This window comes from Schistocerca piceifrons, chromosome 5 (assembly GCF_021461385.2).
Source record: "Schistocerca piceifrons isolate TAMUIC-IGC-003096 chromosome 5, iqSchPice1.1, whole genome shotgun sequence".
NCBI classification, from domain to species: Eukaryota; Metazoa; Arthropoda; class Insecta; order Orthoptera; family Acrididae; genus Schistocerca; species Schistocerca piceifrons.
The window spans coordinates 273,853,003-273,876,358 of NC_060142.1; positions in this window are offsets into that span (position 1 = coordinate 273,853,003).

The window sequence follows — 23,356 nt, forward strand, 5'->3', positions numbered from 1 at the left end:
ATGGGCTCATTACTACTACTATCCAAGGTAGACCATAAATTTATGCAGGTATATTTCATTAGAAATGAAGAAACAGAAATTGATCAGCAATTCACAAATATCGGTGGACTGAGACGAGAAATAGTCCGTAATGTACATAGGATCTTACACAAATACAATCAATTGATTCACATATTCAAAACAACACCAGACTAAATGATTTCTGATGTCTATAAAAATTGAAATGTGAGCCAACAAAAGAATTCCTGGGGAACACTAACATCAATTTACTGCATTTCAGATAGTCAAAGTTGCCATTGTAATTGTGGACAATGGAAACACAAGCCGTGTTAATTGTACAATGAAGAAGAGGAAGACTACAACACATAGCAGAGACACCCCATTCATGTGATGCCCTTAAATATCCATTAGTACTTCTGCGTACAGAGAACGGATATCATTGTTAATGTGAAACAAATCCAACCTGAAACAGGCATAGAAACAAACAAAAAATTCACTTCCAAGGAGTTTTATACTTATCGCTTAATGATCAGAGACAATGAAACATACAATCACATTCTCAACACTTGCCATTTATTCCAACAATTCCTGGTAGCTATGTATGCAAAAATAGAAGCAGAACAGGTGCTTTGCATAAGACTGAATCAGAAGAAACTATGCAGGGAAGAATACATCCACCTTCGAGATGCAATGATAAGTTATGAAAACGTTGATGACTTTGGAACTATGGTAATCTTACTCTCATTGTACATAGGAAGTCCGAAACACATGCACGAATACACTCAAGGTGCCATGACGTATGTAAGAAAATATGGATAACCTGACATCTCTGTACCATTCACACGGGAAGGAACCAAAAAAGTATTGCAGTGAGTAAGTAAAAACAAATAGTAAAGTGTGAGTAGTCAAAGTGATACTGTGACTGAATATAAATAAAAAATAAAGTGTGTAAAGTGCACTTCATGTGTATGTTAATGTAAAGTTGATTTGATTTATATTTTAGACAACACGCAAATGTAAAAGAGGAGGAGATGTTTCTGAAGCAAAATGGTGAAAACAAAAAGAACAGCAAAAAAACAGAATGGACGAAGAGTGTGAAGTGGGTTTAAGTTCCCAACGAATGACCGTGATTGCTGTAAGGAAACAGGAGAACAACGAAATGAACAATTTGAAGAATCAAGAATTATGACATAACCTTATATTAAAAGACTGCGAACTCAAGCCACCCATGTAAATGTCATCCTATGGAAGCACGGATGAGGACAAATAAACAGTACAACCTAGCAAATGAAGCTTTCCACTATGACCTGACAAAATAGTATAGCAAATAAAAACTCATCATAACCAGAAAAATGGATAACATCTTCCAATTTTACAATGCGAAAAAAGTGAGCAGAGAAACATCACGATTCTGTTGCATGAATATAAAAATTCGATTACCACAACTGAAAGCACCTCCACAGGAACTTTTTACATCACATGACCAGGGAAACTCCAGAATCAAAATACTTTCTTCAGAATATAAAACTGTACAGTTCCTGCTCGGATGAGGACAAATAAACAGTACAACCTAGCAAATGAAGCTTTCCACTATGACCTGACAAAATAGTATAGCAAATAAAAACTCATCATAACCAGAAAAATGGATAACATCTTCCAATTTTACAATGCGAAAAAAGTGAGCAGAGAAACATCACGATTCTGTTGCATGAATATAAAAATTCGATTACCACAACTGAAAGCACCTCCACAGGAACTTTTTACATCACATGACCAGGGAAACTCCAGAATCAAAATACTTTCTTCAGAATATAAAACTGTACAGTTCCTGCTTCCAAATGACTTCTTTCAGTGTCACTTCAATTAACACTTACAGAGATAAAATCAATTATGTTTTTCCATCCAAGGACAGATCTGTCACAACATGGGCTCATTACTACTACTATCCAAGGTAGACCATAAATTTATGCAGGTATATTTCATTAGAAATGAAGAAACAGAAATTGATCAGCAATTCACAAATATCGGTGGACTGAGACGAGAAATAGTCCGTAATGTACATAGGATCTTACACAAATACAATCAATTGATTCACATATTCAAAACAACACCAGACTAAATGATTTCTGATGTCTATAAAAATTGAAATGTGAGCCAACAAAAGAATTCCTGGGGAACACTAACATCAATTTACTGCATTTCAGATAGTCAAAGTTGCCATTGTAATTGTGGACAATGGAAACACAAGCCGTGTTAATTGTACAATGAAGAAGAGGAAGACTACAACACATAGCAGAGACACCCCATTCATGTGATGCCCTTAAATATCCATTAGTACTTCTGCGTACAGAGAACGGATATCATTGTTAATGTGAAACAAATCCAACCTGAAACAGGCATAGAAACAAACAAAAAATTCACTTCCAAGGAGTTTTATACTTATCGCTTAATGATCAGAGACAATGAAACATACAATCACATTCTCAACACTTGCCATTTATTCCAACAATTCCTGGTAGCTATGTATGCAAAAATAGAAGCAGAACAGGTGCTTTGCATAAGACTGAATCAGAAGAAACTATGCAGGGAAGAATACATCCACCTTCGAGATGCAATGATAAGTTATGAAAACGTTGATGACTTTGGAACTATGGTAATCTTACTCTCATTGTACATAGGAAGTCCGAAACACATGCACGAATACACTCAAGGTGCCATGACGTATGTAAGAAAATATGGATAACCTGACATCTCTGTACCATTCACACGCAGCTCCTCATGGCCAGAAATCAAAGAGTATTTAAGATACGGTCGAGCCCCCATTCATTGACACGACATAATAGCCCGAGTTATCTGACAAAAACAAATGAGATTTTTTGAAGTTATCACAAAATACATCATCTCTGGAACTGTTAGATGCTGGATGAACCCAACTGAAAGGCAAAAACGAGGACTGCCTCACTCACACAATCTCATATGGCTAAACTACAGAATTCATCCCATGGATGTTGACAAAATCATCAAAGCTGAATTTCCCAATCCACAAGAAGATCCAGAACTCTACGATAGGGTAGTAAAAAACATGATTCACGAACCATGCGGGCTATTAAACCCCAATTTTCCATGTATGAGTGGTGGAAAATATACAAAAAAATACCCAAAACCAAATTTGGACACCGGAGTTGATGGCTATGCCAAATACAGAAGACGATCACCCAAAAATGGTGACTTCACAGCAAAAATACAAATATGAGGCAGCAACGAATTGGAAATAGATAATCAAGTGGGTTGTACCAAATAACACACTACTTTCCAAAATGCCACAAGTACACACAAATGTAGAATACTGCAATTCAGTGAAATCTATCAAATATATCTGTAAGTATGTGAACCATGGACCTTGCCGTTGGTGGGGAGGCTTGCGTGCCTCAGCGATACAGATAGCCGTACCGTAGGTGCAACCACAACGGAGGGGTATCTGTTGAGAGGCCAGACAAACGTGTGGTTCCTGAAGAGGGGCAGCAGCCTTTTCAGTAGTTGCAAGGGCAACAGTCTGGATGATTGACTGATCTGGCCTTGTAACAATAACCAAAACGGCCTTGCTGTGCTGATACTGCGAACGGCTGAAAGCAAGGGGAAACTACAGCCGTAATTTTTCCTGAGGGCATGCAGCTTTACTGTATGATTACATGATGATGGCGTCCTCTTGGGTAAAATATTCCGGAGGTAAAATAGTCCCCCATTCGGATCTCCGGGCGGGGACTACTCAAGAGGATGTCGTTATCAGGAGAAAGAAAACTGGCGTTCTACGGATCGGAGCGTGGAATGTCAGATCCTTTAATCGGGCAGGTAGGTTAGAAAATTTAAAAAGGGAAATGGATAGGTTGAAGTTAGATATAGTGGGAATTAGTGAAGTTCGGTGGCAGGAGGAACAAGACTTCTGGTCAGGTGACTACAGGGTTATAAACACAAAATCAAATAGGGGTAATGCAGGAGTAGGTTTAATAATGAATAGGAAAATAGGAATGCGGGTAAGCTACTACAAACAGCATAGTGAACGCATTATTGTGGCCAAGATAGATACGAAGCCCACGCCTACTACAGTAGTACAAGTTTATATGCCAACTAGCTCTGCAGATGACGAAGAAATTGAAGAAATGTATGATGAAATAAAAGAAATTATTCAGATTGTGAAGGGAGACGAAAATTTAATAGTCATGGGTGACTGGAATTCGAGTGTAGGAAAAGGGAGAGAAGGAAACATAGTAGGTGAATATGGATTGGGGGACAGAAATGAAAGAGGAAGCCGCCTGGTCGAATTTGCACAGAGCACAACATAATCATAACTAACACTTGGTTTAAGAATCATGAAAGAAGGTTGTATACATGGAAGAACCCTGGAGATACTAAAAGGTATCAGATAGATTATATAATGGTAAGACAGAGATTTAGGAACCAGGTTTTAAATTGTAAGACATTTCCAGGGGCAGATGTGGACTCTGACCACAATCTATTGGTTATGACCTGTAGATTAAAACTGAAGAAACTGCAAAAAGGTGGGAATTTAAGGAGATGGGACTTGGATAAACTAAAAGAACCAGAGGTTGTACAGAGATTCAGGGAGAGCATAAGGGAGCAATTGACAGGAATGGGGGAAATAAATACAGTAGAAGAAGAATGGGTAGCTTTGAGGGATGAAGTAGTGAAGGCAGCAGAGGATCAAGTAGGTAAAAAGACGAGGGCTAGTAGAAATCCTTAGGTAACAGAAGAAATATTGAATTTAATTGATGAAAGGAGAAAATATAAAAATGCAGTAAGTGAAACAGGCAAAAAGGAATACAAACGTCTCAAAAATGAGATCGACAGGAAGTGCAAAATGGCTAAGCAGGGATGGCTAGAGGACAAATGTAAGGATGTAGAGACCTATCTCACTAGGGGTAAGATAGATACCGCCTACAGGAAAATTAAAGAGACCTTTGGAGATAAGAGAACGACTAGTATGAATATCAAGAGCTCAGGTGGAAACCCAGTTCTAAGCAAAGAAGGGAAAGCAGAAAGGTGGAAGGAGTATATAGAGGGTCTATACAAGGGCGATGTACTTGAGGACAATATTATGGAAATGGAAGAGGATGTAGATGAAGATGAAATGGGAGATATGATACTGCGTGAAGAGTTTGACAGAGCACTGAAAGACCTGAGTCGAAACAAGGCCCCCGGAGTAGACAATATTCCATTGGAACTACTGACGGCCGTGGGAGAGCCAGTCCTGACAAAACTCTACCATCTGGTGAGCAAGATGTATGAAACAGGCGAAATACCCTCAGACTTCAAGAAGAATATAATAATTCCAATCCCAAAGAAAGCAGGTGTTGACAGATGTGAAAATTACCGAACTATCAGCTTAATAAGTCACAGCTGCAAAATGCTAACACGAATTCTTTACAGACGAATGGAAAAACTGGTAGAAGCCAACCTCGGAGAAGATCAGTTTGGATTCCGTAGAAACACTGGAACACGTGAGGCAATACTGACCTTACGACTTATCTTAGAAGAAAGATTAAGGAAAGGCAAACGTACGTTTCTAGCATTTGTGGACTTGGAGAAGGCTTTTGACAATGTTGACTGGAATACTCTCTTTCAAATTCTAAAGGTGGCAGGGGTAAAATACAGGGAGCGAAAGGCTATTTACAATTTGTACAGAAACCAGATGGCTGTTATAAGAGTCGAGGGACATGAAAGGGAAGCAGTGGTTGGGAAGGGAGTAAGACAGGGTTGTAGCCTGTCCCCGATGTTGTTCAATCTTTATATTGAGCAAGCAGTAAAGGAAACAAAAGAAAAATTCGGAGTAGGTATTAAAATTCATGGAGAAGAAATAAAAACTTTGAGGTTCGCCGATGACATTGTAATTCTGTCAGAGACAGCAAAGGACTTGGAAGAGCAGTTGAATGGAATGGACAGTGTCTTGAAAGGAGGATATAAGAGGAACATCAACAAAAGCAAAACAAGGATAATGGAATGTAGTCTAATTAAGTCGGGTGATGCTGAGGGAATTAGATTAGGAAATGAGGCACTTAAAGTAGTAAAGGAGTTTTGCTATTTGGGGAGCAAAATAACTGATGATGGTCGAAGTAGAGAGGATATAAAATGTAGGCTGGCAATGGCAAGGAAAGCGTTTCTGAAGAAGAGAAATTTGTTAACATCCAGTATAGATTTAAGTGTCAGGAAGTCATTTCTGAAAGTATTCGTATGGAGGGTAGCCATGTATGGAAGTGAAACATGGACGATAAATAGTTTGGACAAGAAGAGAATAGAAGCTTTCGAAATGTGGTGCTACAGAAGAATGCTGAAGATTAGATGGGTAGATCACATAACTAATGAGGAAGTATTGAATAGGATTGGGGAGAAGAGAAGTTTGTGGCACAACTTGACCAGAAGAAGGGATCGGTTGTAGGACATGTTCTGAGGCATCAAGGGATCACCAATTTAGTATTGGAGGGCAGCGTGGGGGGTAAAAATCGTAGAGGGAGACCAAGAGATGAATACACTAAGCAGATTCAGAAGGATGTAGGTTGCAGTAGGTACTGGGAGATGAAAAAGCTTGCACAGGATAGAGTAGCATGGAGAGCTGCATCAAACCAGTCTCAGGACTGAAGACCACAACAACAACAACGTGAACAAAGGCAGTGACATGGCAGTATTTCAAATAGCCAAAGACAGCAAACAACAAAACAGAAACGATGAGATCCTCATGTACCAAATGAAAGATACATCTACAGTAATGAAGCAGCATGGCAGATTTTCTGTTTTCCCATATATAAACCCAAACCCAGTGTGCAGCATCTAGTTGTACAGTTGTAGCTAGAGAGTTTACTTCACAAAAGACACCACCAGAAATATTACAAGTGAACCACCTCAGAACACAACATTAACAGTTGATGTGAGTAATAGATTTACAACCAATGTATTATTGTATGCTAATCATGGATGTTTGTGTGTGTGTGTGAGTGGTTAAATAAAATCAGACAATCTACATAATTAGCTCCTGTTACAGCATTTCTCTTGTGAAGCTTAGCACACATTGTTGTGAATTGTTGAGACATGTTGCTGCGATTCTTTGTCGTGGACGCTTTATGGCAGACTTCTTTGGCCTGCCACACAAGAATTGTGTCCAATTCTAAGTTTGATTCAAGAAAAGCAGAATGCTGAAAGTTGAGTCATCTGTGAGCTGCTGAAAGAACATATTGTGTGTAAACAAAGCAAAGTTGTTGAAATATTTTCTCGGAAAATGTTTTGCTTGAAGCACAAAAAATAAAACATCATATTTTTTGAATTCACATGTTTTTTCACTATAAAATTGTTATCAAATGATTGCGGGGAAACTATTGGTTATAAATATTTGTTTATTTGAAATGGTAAGTCTCACATCAGAGCCTAATGATGAGGTGGTTATCCTCTTGTTATTGATCATATTTATTATGATACTTCAGAATTGAGTAACTCACTGCTTGTTGTTTGAAGAATTTGCAGTGAATACAGAGTATGAATCTTGACTGATAATCAGAGGGAAGCACGAAGTGGCAGTTTGAAACTGTTATCACATTGCGAAATGCATTCCTTAAACATCTATAGAAGTAATTCGAAATCTTGTGTGTTCATCTGCAAGAAATATCTGAATCCTGTCCAAGAAGATCGTGCCCATGACTTTATGAACAAAACCTAAATCTCTTTCTTGCCAGTGGAAATTCATTTACCAGTCTTCCGTATAATTTGAGAGTATCCAAACAAATAATATCTTTCACCCCACCACCCACAGAGAATCGTGCTCACATCTGTGTTTGTCTTAAGGAAAGCTGAAAGTTGAGCATGTGTTGTGCTGCTGCAAAACTTTCTTTATATAAATGAAGTAAAGCTGCATCTCATGCTGTGTTTTTACTCTGTGCATAAATAATTGAAAACTGCAGGTGTTTGACTTGCATGTTTTTTTACTCAGCAGTTGTTTTGAAATGATGCAATCAATCGCATGGTACTTAAGTGACTTACATGTCCATAACGAGTTATCCAACTGGGGAAAGGGGAGCTATAGTGTAACATAGAATCTGAGCCTAGCTCTGTTTTGTTCCTGGCTATCTCCTCATCATTGAGAGAAGAATGCTAGGTTAAATGGCAGAGTGAAGAAAAGGTGACCCAGCTGGTATTCAGTCCTACAACCTTCCGATTTCTAGCCAAATACTCTACCTCCAGGCCCTCACACCAGATGTGAATTTAGTGATGCTTTCCGCTGCTCAAGACACTGCTACTCTCTTGAGTTATAGTGGCTGTTCTCTAGGTGGCAACAGGATGTTTTTCACATCTTAACTTTAATTAATCTCAGGTCAGACAATTTGTATGAAATATTTATATACTAAATACAAAAACCTTCCTCATGAATCGGCGTATCTGTTGGTGAAAACCAGGTCAAAATCCCTACAGTAGTTCCTTGGATTAGTCTGCACAGATGTGAGGAGCCAACTTGAATTTGTATGTATAGAGATTCATGAAATGCCATGTGATTCTGTAGCATTAGTGTAAATTTCACTGCTCAGTAAAAAAAAAAAAAAAAAATTTTCACACTCATTTTCTGCAATAAGAAAAAATGGAAACGTTGGTGATAATGTAAATTTCACTACACACTCCATCATACCACATCACTAAGCACTGCTCTCCTCACTGTTCATAGACCAAAGCTCACAATAGTGGTCAGTGTTACCACCAGTCTGTAGGCTTACAGACTAACACTTATAGACAGCACTGCCTGGCCAGTGTGCTGACGACTTGGGCTTGCCCAGTGCAGTCGTAACCCATGAGCTGGTTCTCTTTGCATGTCTCTGCTGAAGTCATAACACACCAGTTCTTTCATGCAGTGCTGCTCAGCCTGTGCAGTTACACCATGGACTCGCTTCGTCCGAGTCAGTTGTAACCCACTGCAGCTGCTACCCACAGGCCAGGCCTCTGTGCTCGACTCTGCCATGGACCATGTCTGAAAGCTCAGGTATATTTGTTCTTCTCTGTGTAGATATCTACTGCTCAGTGTTTTTTCTTTTCACTATGTATTGCTCTCACACCTTGCAGATATTTAAATTTTTTCCTGGTCTTTCCATCAATTTTTTAAGAATATTTTTAGGATATGTTTATAGAGTCCCCAAAAAGGACAAAATTTTGTGCTGTATGAATTTTGCACTACCTGCTTGTAGTCTAGACTTCATCTTGAAGTTGTATCAGCTTGAGGCGATATTTTGCTGGATTTTGCCGCTATCTGCCTTGTAACTAATAGTTTTGGATACTGAATTTATTATTTTGAACTCTTCTCAGGTATTCAGTTGGGTGGTGTCATCCAGATGATACAATATTTGGGCGAATTGACTTTTGCTCTTCTGTCAGTGCTGATATCTGACTGTTTTTCATGGTGCCATCTTTGTATCCCCTCCCTTCCACTGTTGGTCACGGGCCCACAGTCCTCAAATGTAGCTCCACAGGTGAGGCAGTAGGGAATTGCACACTTGGGACAAGAGCTGCTGTATTTTGTCCCTGTGCTACCATTGCCAGGCTCGAGATATTGCTGACGCAGAGGTAGTATGTTCATGTAATTTGGACTTCGTTCTTCATTTGCCGTGACATGAGTAGATCATTCCAAGGACTATTGTTGGGTTTTAAGCGAGCCCAGGGCTGAATCCCAATCCTTACTTAGATGCAATCTGGTGTATTTATTCATAAGTTTATCTTGTACATAGATGTCTACAGATTCTTTTAAGATGCAGTCCAGTAATATGTTAATATGTTAGTAGTTTTAAGCAAGCCCAGGGCTGAATCCCAGTCCTTACTTAGATGCAGTCTGGTATATTTATTTATATGCTTATCTTGTACATGGATGTCTACAGATTCTTTTAAGATGCAGTCCAGTAATATGTTAGCCTGTTGTAAGAATTTGGACCTGACATAGATCATGATATGTTCCTTTGAGAGACAGTGACCTGCAGTAGCCGGCTTTCACAGTTTATCCATGTGACGCTTATGCTCTACACACTTTCTTGCATTGTCCAGATAGTCTGGCCTATGTGCCGTTCTGTACACTGGCATGGGATGTGATTGGCTCCTGTTTTCTGGAGTCCTAGGTCACTATTAACAGACCCCAACAAGACTTTTATCTTGTGTGGTGGATAAAATACACACTTGACTTATATTTATTTATTTATTCATTGTTCCGTGGGACCACATTTAGGAGAAGTCTCCATGGTCATGGAACGAGTCAATACATGAAATTATAACACGATTGTAGAAACAGATAAAATGAAATATAAGAAACATATTCAGGCGACAAGTCGTTAGTTTAAATAAAGAAAATCAAGAATGTAACACTGGAATTTGCTTAATTTTTTAGCTCTTCCAGGAGCTCCTCGGCAGAATAGAAGGAGTGAGCCATGAGGAAACTCTTCAGTTTAGACTTAAAAGTGTTTGGGCTACTGCTAAGATTTTTGAGTTCTTGTGGTAGCTTATTGAAAATGGATGCAGCAGAATACTGCACTCCTTTCTGCACAAGAGTCAAGGAAGTGCATTCCACATGCAGATTTGATTTCTGCCTAGTATTAACTGAGTGAAAGCTGCTAACTCTTGGGAATAAGCTAATATTGCTAACAACAAACAACATTAAAGAAAATACATACTGTGAGGGCAATGTCAAAATTCCCAGACTATTGAATAGGGGTCGACAAGAGGTTTTCGAACTTACACCATACATAGCTCGAACAGCCCGTTTTTGAGCCAAAAATACCCTTTTTGAATCAGAAGAATTACCCCAAAAAATAATACCATATGACATAAGCGTATGAAAATATGCAAAGTATACTACTTTTTGTGTTGAAATGTCACTTATTTCAGATACTGTTCTAATGGTAAATAAAGCGGCATTTAGTTTCTGAACAAGATCCTGAACATGGGCTTTCCACAACAGCTTACTATCTATCCGTACACCTAGGAACTCGAACTGTTCCGTCTCGCTTATAACATGCCCATTCTGTCTGATTAAAATGTCAGTTCTTGTTGAATTGTGGGTTAGAAACTGTAAAAACTGAGTCTTACTGTGATTTAGCATCAAATTATTTTCCACAAGCCACGAACTTATATCATGAACTACATTATTTGATAATGTTTCAATATTACACACAAGATCTTTCACTACCAAGGTGGTGTCATCAGCAAACAGAAATATTTTTGAATCACCTGTAATACTAGAAGGCATATTATTTACATAAATAAGAAACAGCAGTGGCCCCAGCACCGACCCTTGGGGAACGCCCCATTTAACAGTGCCCCATTGGGACTGAACATCATTATCACTCTCAATATTGCGGAGGATTACCTTCTGCTTTCTGTTCTTAAAGTAGGAGGCGAACCAATTGTAAGCTACTCCCCTTATTCCATAATGTTCCAACTTCTGCAGTAATATTTTGTGGTCAACACAGTCAAAAGCCTTCGTTAAATCAAAGAAAAAACCTAACGTTCGCAACCTTTTATTTAATCCGTCCAAAACCTCACAGAGAAAAGAGACTATAGCATTTTCAGTTGTTAAGCCATTTCTAAAACCAAACTGTACATTTGACAGCAAATTATGTGAATTTAAATGCTGCAGTAACCTTGTACATACAACCCTCTCGATAACTTTAGCAAACACCGATGGCATAGAAATAGGTCTATAATTGTCAACATTATCCCTGTCTCCCTTTTTATAAAGTGGCTTCACTACCGAGTACTTTAATCGGTCAGGAAACCGACCACTCCTAAAGGAAAAGTTACAGATATGGCTAAGTACTGAGCTAACATACGTGGAACAATACTTCAGTATTCTGCTAGATACCCCGTCATATCCATGAGAGTTCTTGGTCTTTAGTGATTTAATTATTAACTCAATCTCCCTCTTGTTAGTATCATGGAGGAGCATTTCAGGTAACAGTCTCGGAACACTTTTTTCTAAGAGCGCTATATGATTCCCTGTTGGGACTAGGTTTCTATTTAGTTCACCTGCTATATTCAGAAAGTGATTATTAAGTACTGTACATATATGCGACTTATCAGTAACACGGACATCCCCACTACGCACTGATTCTATATTCTCGACCTGTCTCTGCAGACCAGCCACTTCCTTTACGACTGACCACATGGTTTTAATTTTATCCTGAGACTTAGCTATTCTATCTGCATACCACATACTTTTTGCCTTCCTAATAACTTTTTTAAGCACCTTACAATACTGTTTGTAATGGGCTGTTGCATTTAGATTTTGACTGTTTCTAACGTATTGATATAATTGCCACTTTGTTCTACAAGATATTCTTATCCCTTTAGTCAGCCACCCAGGCTGCCTGTTTGTGCTAGTACCCTGTTTTGAACGTTCTAACGGAAAGCAACTTTCAAAGAGCACGAGAAAAGTCTTGAGGAAAGCATTATATTTATCGTCTACTGTAACAGCACAATAAACATCTTGCCACTCTTGTTCCTTGATAAGGTTTACAAAAGTCTGTACAGCAACTGGATCAGCTTTCCTAAAAAGTTGGTAACTATATTTAACATGTGTTGCAGCACAAAAATCTTTTAGACTTAAAATTTGTGCATCATGATCTGAAAGGCCATTCACCTTTTTGCTAACAGAATGCCCTTCTAATAATGACGAATGAACAAAAATATTGCCTATGGTTGTTCTACTGTTCCCTTGCACTCTCGTTGGAAAGAATACGGTTTGCATAAGATTATATGAATTAAGGAGGTCTACCAGCATCCTTTTCCTTGCACAATCACTTATACAATTAATATTGAAGTCACCACATATAACTAACTTTTTGCATTTCCTATAAAGTGAACCAAGAACCTCCTCTAGCTTTAGCAAAAATGTTGTGAAATCGGAGTCTGGGGATCTATAAATAACAACAGTAAGAAGTTTAGCTCCACTAAATTTAACCACACCTGCACAACATTCAAACACCTTTTCAGTGCAGTACTTTGAAACATCAATTGACTCAAATGGGATACCGTTTTTCACATACATGGCTACTCCCCCACACCGCAAAGAGCTCCTAGAAAAGCTGCCAGCCAACCTGTATCCAGGTAAAGGAAGCCTCTGAATTATCTCCTTATTTAAGAAGTGTTCAGATATACCAATAATTTCAGAGTCAACATCTATAAGCAGTTCACTAACTTTATCTCTAATACCTTGTATATTTTGATGAAATATACTAATTCCCTCATTAATCGGATACCCAAGCTTTGTAGAAAGTGGTTTCTTTGTTAGAGAGACTTCCCTTAAGCAGGAATACCTATCAGTATTCTTCCAATTTTTGCTGAAGGGTTGTGGTGTAGGCTTCTTCAGCTTTATGGCACATAAATGGCAGGGCCACCTGTGAAAAAACCTATATGATCTACCAACTTACCTGCAACCTGTGCGTGACATTCTATAGGGGCATGACCATTAACAATATGTCTGCCCATATGAATGGCCACCACGAAAATACGACCAAGAGATGGCTGGACCACTCAGTTACCAAGCATATTGCGCACCACAGCGTGCTTGACTTCAGTGACTGCTACCGAGCTAGATGGCACAGTTGTTAGCACACTGAACTTGCATTTGGGAAGACAATGGTTCAAATCCACATCCAATCATTCAGATTTAGGTGTGTCGTGATTTCTCTAAATCGCTCTAGGAAAATGCCACAATAGTTCCTTTGAAAGGGCATGGCCAATGTCATTCCCCATTCTTGAACAGTTCCAAGCTTGTTCTCTGTCTAATGACCTTGATGTCAATGGGACATTAAATACTAAACTGCCTTCCTTCCTTCAATGATTGCTTCGTTGCTTATGGTGTCTAGATTCTTCACACCAACATCTTTTCTGAATTGTGCAGTTTGGAACACTCTCTACAACATATCCTTCATTTCCATAATCCCGCCCCCTCTCCACCCAGCCTCAACCTGTGCTAGTACCTGTCCCCACCTGCTTCCACTCCATCCTCAACATACCTGCTATCCTCCCAGTACAACCCCAAGCACATCCTTCCAATGCTGGACATAGCAGCCCACCGTCCCTGTCCCTGCCCACGTACCTGCCCACTCCCACAGGCAGCACTACAGCACTTTTCCACATCCCTACCCTGTTATCCCTCGCCATCCCTACCCCACATTTTAATTCTGTGCCACTCACTACCTACCCCAGTCACTATTGCTTCTTACCAGAATAGTGCCTTAGCGTTCAGAGTTGACAGTGGTCATGAATGTGAGAATTTTGTGTGTGTGTGTGTATGTGTGTGTGTGTGTGTGTGTGTGTGTGTGTGTGTGTGTGTGTTCTCTACATCTGTAGAAGCACTTTAATGCAGTGGCTTATGATATGTAACAATCTTCTGTCTATGTGACGATTAGGCAGATATCTATACTATTTCACAATATTGTATTAAGCTTATATAAGGGATGTTCAAAAAGAAATGACCTGGAGTCTGGAATGCGCAAACTGGTGACAGGAGGTTAATATCGTGGTGTGTATACAAGGTGTAGTTCCGACCAGAGCTTTGAAGTTCAAAGCCTGTCGCTAGAGGGCACGCATGCACGTCACATGACTATACGCAGCAGCATGCATCAATTGTCCAACACTGCCAGTCGCATTTCAAACAGTGAGATGGAGGTATCAACAGAATAGCAAAGAGGTGCTGTTCATTTCCTGACAGTGGGAGGAGTAGGAGGAATGGACATTCATCAGCAAACGTCACAAGTGTACGGCGAACACTGCATGTCCCTTGCAGGGGTCAAGTCGTGGCACAAGTGCTTCAGGGAAGGACGGGTGTCATTAGCTGATGATGCATGGTCACACCATTACCACACTGCATTACCAATGACAAATGTCTAGCTGGTGGACACAATCGTTACCGAGGACTGCCGAGTGACAGTGAAAGCCATAGCCAACATGGTCAGATTGAGCGTCAGAAGTGTTCACACCATCATGAAGGAACAACTGCACATGCGTGAAGTGTGTGCCAAATGGGTGCCCCACTGTCTTAACCATCCTGTTAAAATTGTTAGAAGTCGTCGTGTAGTCAGCCAGTGTCATAATTTTGAAATGAGAGTTATTATGAATGTTGTGTAGTAAGTAATTCGCGTGAAGTGCCGTTGCATCACAGGCAAAGGTCAATAAGTAACGTTATTAAAGAATACACCTGACTGACTATACAAAATAAGAGGGCACATACATTCGCGAGTCAGTGGTTCAAAGTAAGAATTAATACTGTGAAGGAAATGGGTCATAAGCATAGTTACATTAGTATACACTCAAATGTATGCAAACGTACGATCGGGATAGAGGCATGTACATTCTAAAGACTATCATTTCCCATGGCCTGGGTAAAAAGAATTGTGGTTAAAATGCATTTATTCATCTCAGAAAGAAAATAATTGGACTTCGTAATTAAATGAAAAGAAATATTGCAGGTTCTAACTGTCACGGCAAATATACTGAAATTGACACTGGCAGCCACGAAGGGTATGAGATGAATACATTCACGTACCTCTATTGTTGAGCAGTGCTGTCATGAAGATCATCACCTCCATCTAAATTCCCCATACAAAATTAAAATAATAACATTCTTCCAGAGTTACAGGAGCTGGGATCCATGGTATCATAAATCAGATAATCATATTTTTCATAAATTGCTTTCATTGTATTACACAATTTGATTTTAAAATTACGCAGCACATCTTATCACCAGGACAAGAGAGCAATGAACTGAATAATTATCTATACATTTATCAATAAGAAAAAATTATTAAGTTCCTTTATAAGCCTTCAACCAGACCAGCAAGCATGTTGAATGGCCTCCTGTCTTGCTCATCTGCAGCACTATGCTGGGGAAGGGAATGCGTTCCTGGCACAAATGGTGGCTGGAGATGAGTCATGGTGTCATCACTTCGAACCAGAATTAAAACAACAAAGTCTCCAGTGGAAGCATCCAGGATCACCACCATAAAAAAAAACCAAGGCCATCCACATGAGTGCAGAAAAGGTTATGCTGACGTTCTTCTTTGACCTAGAAATACCTTGTCTGATTCACTTCCTGCAGCATGGGACAACAGTGAATGCCCAGCATTACTCACAAACCTTGACCACCCTTCGCCAAGAGTTCAAATCAAAACAACCAGGCAGTCTCACCAGTGTGGCCATTTTGCTCCACGACAATGCAAAGCCTCATATCGACAACACAGTTGCGGCACTCCTGCAAATTCAAATGAGAGGTTCTCGGCCACCCTCCATACAGTCCGGACCTCTCTCCCTGTGATTATGCTATTTTTGGTCTCCTTAAAAGGCTCTGAGGGGCAAACTATTCACCTTGGATGATGACGTCCAGCTGTACATGCAGAACTGGTTAACATTGCGGCTCCGGGAATTTTATGAGACAGCCTTGTTTCACAGCAGGACAAGTGTCTCAACAGCCAGGGTCAATATTTCTAACATACAGGTACTGGTTTCTGTGATTATGCCTCTGGCCCATTTCGTTTTGAATGCCCCTTATACTTCATGTCAACATATTTCTCTTTTCCAGAAAAGCTTTTCTTGCTCTTGCCCATTTGTAGTTTATAACTTTCTCAGTTCTTGCCAGTTATTCTGCTGCCCAAATAGTAAAACTCATCTGGTACTTTCAGTGTCTCATTTCCTAAACTGAATTTCCCAGAATTGCTTGTTGCACTACACTTTTTTTTTTATTTCTATTGATGTTCATATTATAATCTCATTGCAAGACACTATACATTCTATTCAACTGATTCTCCAAGTCCTTTGCTGTCTCTCACCAACTCACAGTGTCGTTAGCAAATATTAAAAATTTGGTTTCTTGTTCTCAAACTGAGTAGGCTTGTAACATACTAAAATTAACAGGGAAGTTCTTAATTTTGATCAAAAATAGAGAGAAAAAAAGAGGGTGGTGAAAGGGGGTGGAGGAGGACATTCTGCCCCACAACAAAGACATGTGTATCAGTTCAGTACAATTTTGAAGAAAACCAGATCCTGTAATGAATATTAACTAGTAACAGGTGCATTAAAGTAATCTTTTCAGAAATGTCAAAATTATTTTCTGTGTGCCGCTATTTTCCTTACAACTCAAAATACCAGACTGCTCTGGTTCTAAAAGCTTCCAGTAGCAATGTAGTTTCAGTCCGCAATATTTTTCATGTGCTACCAACCAATGACAAAAACTACTGAAAATGTCAATATAGTTAATATTTGTATGTACCTGAATATTACCTGCATGCCAACAAAACAATATCGTAATAAAATGAAACACCGACAGTCATCCTTTCAATGTCATTTACTGTAGAGCAACCTGTAGCTGATGGCTGCAGACACAACATTGCTGTTACAGTCTACGGAAGCCAGTTTGTAGATGTTGGCCACTGATGGGCTCGTGTATACAATTACAGTTTACTCCCTCAGTGTCAATTAAGGCCTGAAAATGGTGTATTCAGTCACGGAAACTTGTTGCTAAATAATAAATAATATCAAAAGGACAGCTGCAGGTGTTTCGTTTTATTACATAACTGAACAGCTGAAGTCCCACAAACCTTCAATCTGAAGGATACTAATATTAGTTGTCATTGTCCACCCCCCCCCCCCCCCCCCCCTCCCCTCTCACCCCTTTCCTACAGCTCTGTTTCTGGGTAATTTTGTTTCTATTGCAGTATTACTACTGACAGTTCGCACTGAAATACTTGGAAGACTAACAGTTGCTTGTTGTTGTTGTTGCTGTGGTCTTTAGTCCAGAGACTGGTTTGATGCAGCTGTCCATGCTACTCTGTCCTGTGGTAGCCTCTTCATCTCCAAATAACTACTGCAACCTAGATCCTTCTGAATCTGCTTCGTGTATTCATCTCTTGGTCTCCCTCTTCGATTTTTACCCTCCACACTGCCCTCCAATACTAAATTGGTGATCCCTTGATGCCTCAGAACATGTCCTACCAACCGATCCCTTCTTCTAGTCAAGTTGTGCCACAAACTTCTCTTCTCCCCAATCCTATTCAATACCTCCTCATTATTTTTGTGATCTACCCATCTAATCTTCAGTACTCTTCTGTAGCACCACATGTAAAAAGCTTCTACTCTCTTCTTGTCTAAGCTAGTTATCGTCCATGTTTTACTTCCATACATGGCTGCACCCCATACAAATACTGTTAGAAAAGACATCTATTCTCAATGTTAACAAATTTCTCTTCTTCAGAAACACTTTCCTTGCCATGGCCACTCTACATTTCATATCCTCTCTATTTTGACAGTCATCAGTTATTTTGCTTCCCAAATAGCAAAACTTATTTACCAATTTAAGTGTCTCATTTCTTAATCTGACTCCCTCAGCATCACCTGATTTAATTAGACTACATTCCACTATCTTCGTTTTGTTTTTGTTGATGTTCATCTTATATCCTCCTTTCAAGACACTGTCCATTCTGTTCAAATGTTCTTCCAGGTCCTTTGCTGTCTCTGACAGAATTACAATGTTGTTGGCAAACCTCAAAGTTTTTATTTCTTCTCCATGGATTTTAATTCCTGCTCCAAATGTTTCTTTTGTTTCCTTTACTGCTTGCTCAATATACAGATTGAATAACATTGGAGAAGGGCTACAACACTGTCTCACTCCATTCTCAGCCACTGCTTCCCTTTCATGCCCCTCGATTCTTATAACTGCCATCTGGTTTCTGTACAAATTATAAATAGCCTTTCGCTCCCTGTATTTTATCCCTGCCACCTTCAGAATTTGAAAGAGAGTATTCCAGTCAACATTGTCAAAAGCTTTCTCTAAGTGTACAAATGCTAGAATTGTAGATTTGCCTTTCCTTTACCTCACGTCCCATGCAAGTTGACCCAGGTTCGATTCCCAGACGGGTTGTAGATTCTCTCCGCTCGGGACTGGGTGTTGTGTTGTCATCATCATTTCATCCTCATCATCGGTGCACAGGTCGCCCAATGTAGCATCAAGTGAAATAATACTTTCACTTGGTGGCCGAACTTCCCCGACTAGGGGCCTCCCGGCTAACGATGCCATATGCTCATTTCCATTTTTAGGTAAGTCATAAGCTCAATATTACCTCATGTGTTCCAACATTTCTATGGAATCCAAACTGATCTTCCTCGAGGTCAGCTTCTAGCCGTTTTTATACTTACACTCTGAAAAATAGAGGCCTGTGTGCAGTGTAGAGTGTTGTTAACAGCATATTCTACTTAGATAACCAGGGAAATCTTGTGAGTGACTCATACCTAAGAAATGTTATTCATTTTCTTTTACTTCTGTAGCAGTTCGAAGATTTTGATTGTGTGTCTGGTGGGAGCTTGGTAAACATCTTCACACTAAAATACATTACTCCATTCCGAACTCTACACATAGTGGCAAGGTATAAATGAAAAAACTGAGTGCTGAACTGAAATTCAACCTAGACCCTTGCCTCCCATTTAAGCACCTATAAGTATGGATTAGCGTGGTCTGCTATTCAACACATAGAGGAGGATGAGCAGCAGACAGATATATTTAAATGTAGACTAAGCTACCAAAGTCAATCAGGCTGCATCTCTCGGGTGATATACATCTACAGAGTGGCAAGTTAAGTGTTACTCTCTTTTTCTATGTTGTCCTCATAGTATATTTATTAAATTTCATGCTTGTTTTTCTGGTTAAGATGTTCAGTCCTTCGTTTCTGTAAGGTGAATTCATTCAGTCTGTAGCGCAGTAGTTGCTCACTGAACAGCCAGCTACATAGCTCATTAATGCCTCAGGGTCCATGTGTGACACATCAGGAGGGTAGCAAGTTATGTATCTAGGATTGTGTCTGCTGTGATAGTTTACTTCTTCAGTTAGTCTTGCCAGGATGCATACAGAATGCAGATGCAGGTGGAGCTGGCCACAGTCTGTGAACAGCTGAACACTCTTTTGGCTGTAGTCAGTCATCTTCAGGGTGCTTCCTCAGGGTGTAGCAGTGGCAGAGATTCTGGCACATCACATGGGACACTCCAGGTGTTGCTTGTTTTGCCCATGGGCTCTGCTTCCAAGGCACCTCCTAGTACACTCTACACGGTGGATCCGCCCCCACAGTAGGGTGAGTGGATTGTGGTATAGCATTTGTGACACCGGAGGCGGAGGGCCAATGTGAAGAGTGGCCGCCCGGCCTCTTCCATTCACCCCATCAGAGAAGAGGCGGCCACTCCTTCAGCAGAGACCGAGCAGGTACAAGGAGGTATGGGTTTTCTAGCTATAGGGAGCTCCAAGGGCAGATAGTTTTCAGAGCTGGAAAGAAAGCCAATGTGCACTTGGTCTTTCTGCTGGGGACCTAATCCAAAATGTGGAGGCAGCTTTCCCTGCAGCTGTCGAGTATACAGGGTGCAATCATCGGCCTCTACCATTCAGTCTATATGTCGAAGAAACAATGATGGAAATGAAGGGTAGTTTCAAGACTGGGATTAAAACTAATAGTGAAAGGATGTCTATGGTAACATTCACTGATGATATTATCATCCTCTCTGAAAGTGAAGAATAACTGTAGATGCTGTTGATTACAATGAACAATCTAATGAGTATATAATATGGATTGATTTTATTGCATCCACCAAGTAGTCGATTCCTCCGCACATACGCAGCCCGTGCGGGCAACTTCCCCTCCGTGAGGATGTGCGTATTTGGGTCTTACAGACACCAAAATATTTGTAAATAATAGATTTCAGCTATCAGTCATCTTCTGGAATTTTTATTGGCAGATCTAGATTTCAGCTAGAAACTAGCCATTCTCAATGCACTATCATTTTTGGTCAATGCATGTAATGCCTGTTGGTCGGGCTTCAGTATTCAGTGAACTGTGGATGAAGCCCGACCAACAGGCATTACATGCATTGACCATTGCTGTCACACTTGTTTACAGTCCCACAGCTGTGTGTGTGTGTGTGTTTTGTGTGTTGTCTGGCTCTTTATTCTGAGGTTTGTCGTCTTATTGTTGTTGGTAACTTTTGGCTTTCACTATTGTTTCTAATTACTGTTATTTTTGTTGTACCTATTATACATTTCGACCCTGTTAAATTTTTGGTTGTCTCCATTGACAACCATGCCATGTGGAAAGTGCATGTTATGTGATTTTTGTTATACGGGGTGTTCAGAAATTGACGTTACAAACTTCTAGAGCTTTTAGAGGGGAGTGAGTAAATAACATTTTGATTAGGAATGCATGTCCAGAAATTTTAAATGTCATCCAACAACGCTACAGAGTCTAAAAGTTAAAGACACAAGGACTTGTAAATGTATGTATATGCAGGGTGAGTCCGTAATAATGTTGCGGACTTTCTAGAATGACAGAGAAGGATAAATATATGTCAATTTGAGGTAAGGGTCCCTGTACCAAAAACAAACAAGTCAGAAGTTATTAGTGAAAACAGTTCTGATACCTCTGACAATTGAATACATGTGCTGTAATTGTTGTTGCTAAGATTGTAGGGTAGTCAACTTTCACAGGTGGTAATATGGACAAAAACAAGCAAAATAGTCCAGTAAACATGGGCTCTAAAATGCATACCTGAGGAGCTATGAACTCTTGTTCATCTTCAGTACTGTGAAACACATCTCATCTATTGAACAAGTGCTCATAGCTCTTAAGATATGCATTTTACAGCCCATGTTTACTGTCCTTTTTTCTGCTTTGGCCCATACTACCATCTACTCATTACTAAGAGTAATGAGTAGTGTAAATCCAAGAACATCATGTCGAAACCTATTCAAAGTATTGGGCATATTAACCACAGCTTCTCGGTATATTTATTCCTTAATGAAGTTTGTTGTAAATAATACATCTCTTTTTCCAACTAACTGCTTAGTACACGGTATCAATACTAGGAATAAGAACAATATACATAAGGATTTAAAATCACTTACTCTTGCTCAGAAAGGAGTCCAATATTCAGCAACTCGTATTTTCAATAAGTTACCAGCAGCCATTAAGAGTTTCGTTTCAGACAAGGCACAATTTAAACATAGATTTTTGGACAACATGGTTGTGGAGAGAAGCAGCGATTAGTATGATTAATCAATAATTCAAGAACAGTCTTAATTGCATTTATTATTGTTATAATACCGCCAACCGGTTTCAACCCGATATAGGGGTCATCTTCTGGGCATTTACACTGTGAAATTATAGATATCCGTCAGAAAGGCTCTATTATACAACAGCTAAAATTACGTAAATTTAAAATATGTTACCCATTGGTCGACTGCTGGTGGTGTCACTCCTGTCTACATAACGGCAGGAAACTATGCGAGACTAACCCTTCGTATGGGCTTAAATAGCATACTGAGATCACGTGAATAGATGGCGATCAATGGCATTTAATACAGTTTGTTATATGTAATTACTAGTCACCTTGGTTTAACACAAATTTAAGTGACAGTAAATAACAGAAAACAGAACCATTCCGTTTAAAAAGAGTTACAATAATAGTGTTAATTTTAAAATAATAACAAATGTTCCATAGTCAACTCGTAAAATTCGTGAAAATATATTACATTATGTGTCATAATATAAAGTAAAACAATCTGTGACACACAAAAAGTGGTGTCATCTTGTATTACAATGTACATTTACGTAGAAAACATTTCAGTCAATTTACTAAAATGGTTAATATGGAAGGACTACAACACCCTCTACTCCTTGTGTTGAGAACGCCGTTGTCATGGATTACATACGCCCATACAGAGGGTTAGTCTCGGATAGTTTCCTGCCGTTATGTAGACAGGAGTGACACCACCAGCAGTCGACCAATGGGTAACATATTTTAAATTTACATAATTTTAGCTGTTGTATAATAGAGCCTTTTTGACGGATATCTATAATTTCACAGTGTAAACGCCCAGAAGATGACCCCTACATCGGGTTGAAACCGGTTGGCGGTATTATAACAATAATAAATGCAATTAAGACTGTTCTTGAATCATTGACAATTTAAACATAATTTAAAAGGATTTTTGGTGGTCAACTCCTTTGGTTCCATCCATGAGTTTCTCAACAAATGCAGTAGACCATTTTAATGAAAATTTATTATAGTTTAATTTTTAACAATACTTGGTTGTAACAGCCAAGTAACTACCTACTGTGTGAATGGTGGATGTATGGAAAGCAGATGTAAGTCTTAAGACTGTAAATAGTGGAAGTTTAATTTTAAATCTTGTACATAATCTGACTGTTCTTGACTGAGGATCACTGAAATGTATAATTTACTTTGATTTTTGACAATACTTGGTTGTAATAGCCAAGAAACTAGCAAATGTCTGAATTAT